The sequence below is a fragment of the Pinus tabuliformis genome, chromosome 2_2, assembly GCF_031772625.1.
Source record: "Pinus tabuliformis cultivar Carrire ecotype Pingquan chromosome 2_2, CPIR1, whole genome shotgun sequence".
NCBI lineage: Eukaryota > Viridiplantae > Streptophyta > Pinopsida > Pinales > Pinaceae > Pinus > Pinus tabuliformis.
In genome coordinates, this window is record NC_142300.1 from 1188879603 (window position 1) to 1188888691 (window position 9089).

Genomic DNA, 9089 nt, shown 5'->3' on the forward strand with positions numbered 1-9089 from the left:
TAAAACATCGTAAAATTAAACTATTTTCACATTTTGTATATTTAATTTAATTTATTTCGAAAACAATGGAAAAAGAAATTCAAAAAAACATGTATACAATTTTCTTTTGAATGGTGTGTGATTATTTTTTTTAACTCAACTTTGCTGTTTGTATTTTAAATCATCAATGTGTAATTGGTATAAGAGAATCGAGATGATTGAATTGGTTTTTATTTTCTAAAGTAGGAAACAGGGGCATACTCGTTGTATTTAAAAGCATCAATGCGTAATTGTTATAAGAGAATTGAGATGGTTGAATTGGTTTTTATTTTCTAAAATAGGGAAATAGGGGCATATTGGTGTTATTTTTGTTTGAAAAACATCATTGCGTTTTTGTACAAGAGCACCGATATGATAACATTTTTTTTCGGAATGCTAGAAACCAGTGCGAGTATGATTTGAATGCCTCGGCGTTGGTATTATTTAAATGCATCAGTGCACATTGGTCGAGTTTAAAAGCTATTTGAAAGTTTATTTTCACGTAAAATGATATATTAATCTCAAATTATCCTTTAAGACACATCCACATGAATTACAATAGTTCATAGTATACATTTTTCGCTTAAAGTCCCCTTATTCTTGAAAAATGGTTTGAAAACTATATTGAAATTCAGATTGTGGTTATATGGTTCTCAAGATTAATTTTAGATATGCACACAAAATATTATTTCAAATGGAGGGACAAAATCTCAATAATATCAAATGACAAATTCTTCAAATTCCAAGTCATTCCATATTACTGATCAAAGTACTTCACGGAGTTCTCCCTTTCCATATCTCGTAAGTTTAGAATTTATTTATGTTTCGATTATCTAATTGAGTTTTTGTTTTTTTATTCCATGTCAATTTGAATAAAAATGTATCCAAATTCGAAGGATCTTGATTCAGAATCGAGTTCAGATGTAGAAAATATTCCCCATTTCAAAAGCATTGGAAGCTCTTATCAGAAGCAGCATATCACAAGTGGTTGGTAGATGAAAATGGATAGCCTCTTCACCTTGCCATTTAGAACTGTTAAAAAGTGATGTTTGAATTAATAAAAAACACCCATTGGTCAGCTCTACGATAGAGAGTCTGAACCAGGAGAGTCTCGCACTGTAGAACGTTCTACATTGTCCATGTACATCACACATTATATAGTAATCATAGTGTTAGGGAAGTTAGAACCATAACCTAAGAAATAGAAACTAATTCCTATCTTGAGGTCTTGTGAACCAACTCTCACTATTCTAGGATATTCTCCATTATCTCTAACACTCCCCCTTAATGGAGAAGGGGTTCACAAATATGCCTAACATCTCCCTAAACATTTCAAGCTTAATTTTGCCAAGAGGCTTAGTGAAAATGTCTACAACATTATCACATGTATTACAATATACAACATGGATTTATTTTGATTGGACTTTCTCCCTGACAAAGTGGAATTGTGTTTCAATGTGTTTAGTGTTCTTGTGAAACACTAGATTATTAGCAAGTTTGAGTGAACTCTAATTTTCGCATTTGATTGTTCTTACATCTTTCTGTTCTTCTCCAACATCCTGGAGAAGTCTTGCAACCAAACTGCCTCACATGTCGCTGCGCACATGGCTTGGCTTGATACTTTGCTTTTGCTGAAGACAAGGAAATTGTGTTTTGTTTCTTGCTGCTCCATGTAATCACCCCGGATCGAATGTTGAATGCATAGCCTGTTATGGATCTACGATTGTCTACATTTCCAGCCCAGTGTGAATCTGTAAATCCTGTCAATCTAACATCAGAGGAATCAGTATAAATAATACCATAGTCTACAGTACCTTGCAGATACCTCAAAACACATTTCGTTGTATTCCAATGACTCTCAAGTGGCTTGGACATGTATTGACTTAGCACACTAACTGCATAAGTCAAATCTGGTCTAGTAGTGGTTAGGTAGATTAAGCTCCCAACCAGCTATCTGTAAAGTGTTGCATCTGCCTATTTAGAGCTATCCTTACTCTGAAGTTTGATGTTTTGCTGTAGTGGTATTGCTACAGCCTTACACTGATCCATCCTGAATCTTTCCAGTAGACCTTTGACATACTTATCCTAGGACAAAAAAGTTTGTATTGAATCTCTCCAAATCTCAAGACCAAAAAAATATCTTAATTCACCAAGGTCTTTCATTTCGAACACCTTTGACATTTGTTGCCTGATTTCTTTGATTAGAACAATAGCATAACCTGTAATAATTAAATCATCTACATACAAAGAAATCAACACTATGCGCCCCTATTCATCTTTCATGGTATATATATTAGGGTTGTTTTTACTTTTGTTGTAGCCAAGTTGCAGAAAAAATGAATCAATCTTTTCATACCAGGACGTGGGTGCTTACTTTTAGTTCATAAAGAGCTTTCTTTAATCTACATACTAAATGTTCTTTCCCTTTCTAGACAAACTCCTCAGGTTGCTTTAAATAAACCTCCTCTTTCAATTCTCCATTTAAAAATGTAGACTTTACATCTAGTTGGTGAATCATCCAATGTTTCTTAGTAGCTAAAGCAATTAAAATTCTGATGGTATTTAGTTTAGCTACAGGGGAAAAGGTTTCTTCATAGTCAATGCCTTCTTTTTTGAATACCCCTTTGCTACCAATCTAGCTTTTAGTTTATCTATGCTTCCATCTACATTAAACTTGGGTTTATACAACCATTTACAACCTATGGTTTGTTTCCCTTTAGGAAGTTCAACCAACTCCCAAGTTTTGTTTTTTTATTATAGATTCATATTCCTGTTCCATAGCTGTTTTCCAATAACTACATTCATTTGCTTCGTTATAACTAGAAGGTTCAACTACATTCATCATACTAGTTATGAAAGCATTTTCCTGTATCTAGTAGGCAATTGAGTCTGCCTACCGAATCTTCTGAGCATTGGTGTAGCTTCTAACCTATTCTGAGTTTCCTTTGCTAGACTCGGCTTTGCATTTGAATTCTCTCCTACTGCCATTATCTGTTGATCCTAGTTGTTCCCTGTTTCTTCACTTTCTTCCATCAAGAACGAAATATCTCATTCCTCATTGCGCTTATGAGATTCTTCATGATCTTGCTCATGGAATATGACATCTCTACTAACAAAAATCTTGTGAGTAGAGGGATTAAATAATCTATAAGCTTTATATTGTGAACAATACCCTATAAAGGTACATCTGATGGCTTTGGAATCTAGTTTTCTTCTGTCTTCCTCTGGAATATGGGCAAATGCTTTAGACCCAAACACTCTTAAATGTTTTACTACAGGTTTAAATCTATATAATGCTTCATAGGGAGTTTTAAACTCAAGATTCTTTGTAGGACTCCTATTTTTCAAATAAACTACAATATTCAATGCTTCAACCCAAAAAACATTCGAAAGATCCTTACCTTTCAACATGCTCCTAGCACATTCCACCAATGTTATGTTCTTTCTTTTCGTTACTCCATTTTGCTGAGGAGTATGGGGTACTGTGAATTGCTGTAATATCCCATGGTCTTTACAATACTTGATAAGTTCATCCTTCCTGTATTCTACCCCTTAATCGAAGCGAAGAATTTTTATGTGCTTCCCTGTTTGCTTTTCAATCATGGTTCTGAACTGCTTAAAGTATTCAAATGTATGAATCTTTTTACTCAAAAAATATACCCAAGAAAACTTTGCGCAGTCATCAACAAACAATAAAAAATATAGTGCACCTCCTAATGACCTTATTCGCATGGGTCCTCAAAGATCTGAGTGCACTAATTCAAGTATGTCTCTATGTTTCCTTCCTACTCGAATAGTGAATTCTTCTCTATGCATGTTTCCTAATGTATAGGCATCACAATCATTATGCACTTGTTTTAACATAGGAATATCTCTTACTATTTCCTTTTTCTTGAAGTAACAACAAATCATTGTAGTTGATATGACCAAATCTCTGATGCCACAACTCTTCTGTAGTCAAACTTGCTGCTGTCAAAGCTCGAACTGGTGCTGGTCTTACATCCAATTTGTACAGACCTCCTATTCGAATTCCTGTAGCAATAGTCTTCATGCCATCTAACAGATCTTTAATATAACAGTTAGATTTAAAAAATTCAACTTTAAGATCTTGATCTGTAATCATGGATACATAAATCAAGTTCTTTGTTACACCGGGCATACACATGACATTATGAATTTGTCTTACAGTACCATTGGGTAAAACGACGGAAATTTTCCCAAACCCTTTGATGTGATGACTTCTATCATCACCTAAGTAGATTTGTGCTCCATCGTTGATTTCTTTAAAATCTTCGACCATTGCTTGTTCCCCGTCATATGTGTTAATGCTCCTCAATCTACATACCCGATGTCTGCATCAACATTCTCATCAAAGTCTGCCATGAACAATATGAAGTTCTGCTGATGATTATCATTTGCGAGATGACCAGCATGTCATTTCTGCTTCTGTTGTTGTTCATGATATTTCTTCTTCCTACACTCCTGTTGTGGTCACCAACAACCCCCCTCTTTGTTTGATATTAGTAATAACATCAAGCAAAGGGGGACCCTTAACCAAAAATCCAAAAAATATTTTTGTTTCAAAAATCTTTTGTATTAACTCCCTAAGAGCTATATCGCGTCGCAAAGGTAGAGAGAAGCGTTTTCCCAAAGCGCATAAATACACTGAAAAAGAGCGACGCGAGAACCCATCGCATCGCATACATTAAAAGCGCTCAAAAAGGGAAAACCTAAGGAATCGCCGACAGCCGATATGCGACGTCGCACGTCGCAATGTCGCATAAGCAGAACAGAGTGATAAAGCGAAAACCTTGCGATCTGCGATCTGCGATCATACAAAACTACGATATGCGATATTGGCAATTTGCGATAACACTTAATGACGTCGTAGTCCTCGATACTGCGATTCCAACGCAGAAAGGACTCATCGCAAGAATTCTCCGACATAAACGGTAAACCCAAAATTGAGCGCACACCTTAAGGGAAATTAATGATCGCATGCTTCAGTATCCAAGAATGATTGTATCACGTTTTTCGAAGAGTCAAATCATGATGAGTGTCAGAATTACGCATTCATTAGAACTTAATGCTTTCATGTTAATATTTTCGTCATTTCTCTTCTTCTTTGCGTAAACTGCAAGACATGTAACTGATATAAATCTATATGCAGGAAACATCTAAGGAAAAGAGGAAAGCGCCAATGGGGTAACAGAGAGAAGATGCCTCCGCAAATGGATGCCGCATGACAGCAGGACCACGGATTCCAGAGTATCGCCTAATAGGCGCTGATGAAAATAGACTATTCGGGACTCAGAGTCAAAGGCGCACAAAAGCAGCGTGTTTGCAAAAGATCTTGAAGCTCAAACTGGGTAAAGCAAAAAGAGAAACACAAAAGAAGGAGGACGCTCCAGAAAAGCCTGGAACAAAGAACGGAAGCAATTCTCGATATAGGGGATTGTCCATACAACGCAACTCCTAACTCATTAAGTCATTCGCACGACCGGAAATCAAAATAGCAACAGCAAAATCAGGTCGAAAGGAACCTGGATTGTACTAAGTATACGCACAGCGAATACACCCAGCTAGAAAAAGGTTTTCGAAAATATCTTCTAGTCTATTAGAAAGAGGTGCCAGCTCTTGTTATTTCTAATTTTCAATCTCGAACAAAAGGAAAGAACAACCAGCCAACTCTTTCAGGGCGAACAGCGCATTGCTTACAGCACTAAGGAGCAGATACAGAAACGGTTAGAAATTAGATTTGATTTTTAGTAATAAATTTGCTTTTAGTAAAAGGGCGGTCATTTGAATCCATTCCCTATATTTGTGTAATTAAGATTAATTAGTTAGTAGTATTTAACCCTTCTCATGGCATTTGGAGAAGGGTCCGGAAATCTGTCAAAAAACTTGTCCTCAGAACATGCACTTTTGCACCCTCGGAGGGGTTTTTGATGAATGGATGGATCGAGATTTATTTATGTTTGCATTTTAATGTCTGTTACTGATGTTGCACTTCTGTACTCTTAGCAGATATTAGAACAAGTAGAAATAAATCGTTATTGCTTGAAGTTTATTAGTGAAATCAATCATAAATGGTACTTTTATCTCTTGACTAATTTCTGCTTGTATTCCTAAAGTGATATGCAGCTGAGTTCTTTATATGTTAATGTATGAATGTGTGTATTACCATTTGGCACTTCTGTACGGTGGAGTCATTTATTTGTGCTTGACATATGAATAACTAATTATGCGATATGTTGTTCACAACTGTTTTGCCTAACTTCTTATGCAGAATGGTTCATCTTAATTGATTTATATTCTTATAATAGCTGAATGATCTTTATTACCAGCTATTGTTCGAAATCTTTTTATATCGCATAATAGAAGAAAAATACCCCAGGTTAGCGTAGATTAGATGTATTGTTTTTCATTAGATTACAATAGCATAGAGTTAGTTTAGAAGTTAGAATTAAATTAGCTTAAAATACCCCTAAATCAATACCATCAAACTCTACACACACACACACCCCTCATATTGGGAAACTAGTCCCATTACCCCCAGTCGGACCCGCTACACCAAACGGGCACGGAGCCGCCAACCAGGTTCCTGACCGGGTGGGTATCCCCCTTGTTGTTGACCCGATTTCGGGGCCCTCAACATATTTGGCGCTAGAAGGAGGGCACGATCTATGAATGGCGCATAAGTCAAAATCTAAATACCATTCTGAGAGAAGATCACCCTCACCAACTCCCCCGACTTCTCCAGTACGATTAAACTCAGCGCTAGAAGTCGCTCGGGCATCCACCGCTGCTACACACTCTAATATATCAGACCAACTTATCATTGATCCCCCTGAACTTCAAACTTTGATTCGTAAACTCCAGGGATTCTCTATTTTTACTCAGAGGTCTGATAAATATAAAGGCAACGTGACTTCGCAGTACAACCCTGCTCATCCCCTGACCAGATTGAAGAGTGAAAAGTTTGGCATCCAGCCGACTGAAATCCCTCTCCCCGCTAGGAAAAGAGCAAGGAAAGCACTTCCAGAGTCTGACAGAGAGACTCTTTCATCTACCTCGTCCATTTCAACTCCCTCACCACGAAGTCAGCCACCCACATCTTCACCCCAGATCACTCATCCATCTTCCGCAACCCTTCCTCCGCGATCATCAAAGATCATAGTATCTTCATCTTCTCAGCATCAGGGATCATCTTCTGCACTTCCATTGACTAGCAGCTCAACGATGGCCCAGTCTCCATGGAACAATCCTGGGGCGGTCTTAATGCCTCCACCCCTGAGCCCTATACCAGCCCATCCTGAGAAATGGCTGCCTAAATTCAATCCAGAAGCAGGCATGCTAGCCGAAGAACATATCAATAATTTCATGCTTTCTGTTAATCTCAACGGAGTTACTAACGAAGACGCTGTTGTCCGGCTTTTCCCTTATACAATGCAAGGAACAACCAGGTCGTGGTACTTTTCGTTACCTTCCGGATCCATCACAAGCTGGGACATTTTTCAAAGTCAGTTCCTCACCAAGTTTGGTGATGACAGATCCACGGCAACATTGATCAATGACCTATCTAATCTTAAGGCTGAGGCTAGAGAACCCATTAAAGATTTTAACTTACGGTTCAATAAGATCCTCAACAAAATCCCCGCTGCTTCACAACCCAACGAGGAAGTAAGATGTGAATGGTACATCACGGCCTTACCATCTAACTTGGCTATCTTCGTAGATAGGGAAAGCAAGACAACCTTAGTTGAAAACTTAACAGAGGCGTTAGCAGTTGAAAAACGCGTAGTAGCCCTTGAAAATAGATCTGCAATTGAAGAACGTAAATCTAAGAAGATCTCTTTCAAAGAAGACACCAAGAAGAAGCAAACGAAAGATCCTTTCGATATGGAAGGATTACAAAAAGTATTAAAGGCCATGTCCAATGAGATGATTGATATAAGAAAACAAGTAGCAGAAACGTCTTCAAGAAAGCCTTTCAGGACTTTTAAAAGAAACCCTCCCATGGAGACGAAGCCACCCAACGCTGTCTCAAACGTCGAATCTGAAGAAGAAGAAGAAGAGAATACCACTGAAGGGCAGATCGACGATGAAGAAATTGTGGAACTACAAGGAATGTGGGACTTCATCCTCCCACAAGAAGAGGATCAAGAAGCATTTCCTGTTAGCACGAGAAGCAAAAATCAACTTGATCCTCCCCAAACTACCCCAAAACAAAAGGGCACAAGCCCTGCAACAAAAGATAAGGTCGCAACAAAAAAGACAACTGTTAAAGTGACCCAGTTTAGCTGAGTCCAATCTGATCAAGCACCTCCATCAAGAACACTGATAGTGTCGGATGAAATGGAGTATAACATCATTGATGACATGAAGAAGACTAGGGCTAACATCACTCTTTATGAATTGAGTAAGTTGAAACACCAGCAGAAAATAATGATGAAAGAATTACATGTTGTGCCTACTGCATCTTTACCTATAGCTGTAGCTTCCCACAATCTGGGAAGGCCTCCAACCAACGTGATCAATAATATTGATCCAAATGACATCGCCTTGATTGGAGGAAGGTCAAGATCTCATACTCCTCCTTTTCTTCTCACATATGAAATCTTCAATAAAAATGTGCACAATTGCTTGGTCGATTCTGGTGCTTCAACGAATATTTTACCCAGGTCAATATGTGCCAAATTGAATGTGCACCCTCAAAAATCCGCAGTACGTATAGTTCAACTTGATCGATCCCAAGTCGAAGTGATTGGTGAACTTAATCAGGTGACCATAAGATTGTCGTCTAACCCAAAAGTGTGTCAGGTTATCGACATTCTACCAGCTGATATCCCTAAGTTCTATGGTTTGATTCTTAGCAGGGATTGGTCAGAGAAACTCCACGGATATTTCTCAACCGACTGGTCGCACATGTGGTTACCATACAATGGTAAACCAAATCAGATAAAGGTTGAACGAGAGTTGCACCAAAAATACTTAGTGACAGAACTAGAAGGAGAAAATGAAGCCATAACATACAATAGAAACATTGTAGGCAATTACGCAGTAGATTC